The following is a 1,412-nucleotide window of genomic DNA, read 5'->3' on the forward strand; positions in this document are numbered from 1 at the left end:
ATTCAGGGACCTTTTGAGCGGAACGGGCTATTCGACCTGAAGAAAATTCTAACTGGGCCCCACCTGCGAGGTCATGCGCTGTTTATCTCGATATGACATCACCATGTCGCGCACATATGGTTGTGATGCATGTGCCTGGTGTACCCTTATCAGACGGGTAGTCATGATGGGTATAATGGGCTTCGTATATTTTACCCCAGTGTCACTTTGATGGCATGCACTGCTCTCTCACTCAATAATAATAATAATAATAATGCGTGCCCTGATTTAGTACCAAACACTGGCTCATGGCTTCTGATCTTAACTGATTGGAAGTGTTCTCATGTACATGTTTTGTCTTGGTGTTAGAGATGGGCTACAGCAAATAATCTGCTCAGTACAGCAGATTTGCTTGTCAGTTGCTTGACCTTAACCAGTTGAGCATCATAGCCATGCGTTGAGAGGAATTCTTTGGGGTTTGAATAGTTCACTCCTGGGAATATGGATGTTACGTTCATCATCCTTCAACAACCCTTATTCAGGGACAATGTGAGCGAGATGATCTACTCGACCTGAAGAAAATTCTAACTGGGCCCCACCTGCAAGGTTATATGCTGTTTATCTTGATATGAGATCATCATGTCACGCACATATGGTTGTGATGTTTGTGCCTGATGTGCTCTTTACAGACGGGTAGTCATGATGGGTATATTGGGTTTCGTATATTTGTACCCTAGTGTCACTTTGACGGCATGCGCTGTTCTCTTACTCAATAATAATACTAGCTGTTTATCTTGATATGAGATCACCGTGTCGTGCACATATGGCTGTGATGCATGTGCCTGGTGTACCCTTATCCAACGGGTATATCGGATTTCGTATATTTGTATCCCGGCATCACTTTGATGGCATGCGCTGCTCTCTCACTCAATAATGGCTTCAAATTTTGGTACAAGGAAGGAGCTGCGTCGACATAATAGACCCCAGTTATTTTAACGACCCCGAAAAGATGAAAGGCAAAGTCAGACTCAGTGGAATTTAAGCTCAGGTCGTAAAGACGGACCGAAATGCCGCTAAGTATCTTCATCATCGTCGCCATCACCGCCACCATCGCTATCGTCGTCGCCATTATCATCATCATCATCACCAACGTCATCGTCATCGTCGTCAATGTCCTCGTCGTCGTCGTCGTCGTCGTCATCATCATCATCAGCATCATCATCAGTGTCGTCTTTTATCGTCTTTTATTGTTTCTGTTTGATGATAAAATAAATACGAGTAAGATATCGAGATCAATTCTATCGACTTCTAATATCACCCCACCCCACCCCTACACTCCCATCCCCATACCACACATCGCCACCCCAGCCCACACCCAACATCGAAATTTGGCTCAACGCCTAATAAACATATCGTCATTTATCACCTCTCGC

This window comes from Octopus bimaculoides, chromosome 9 (genome assembly GCF_001194135.2).
Source record: "Octopus bimaculoides isolate UCB-OBI-ISO-001 chromosome 9, ASM119413v2, whole genome shotgun sequence".
Classification (NCBI taxonomy): domain Eukaryota; kingdom Metazoa; phylum Mollusca; class Cephalopoda; order Octopoda; family Octopodidae; genus Octopus; species Octopus bimaculoides.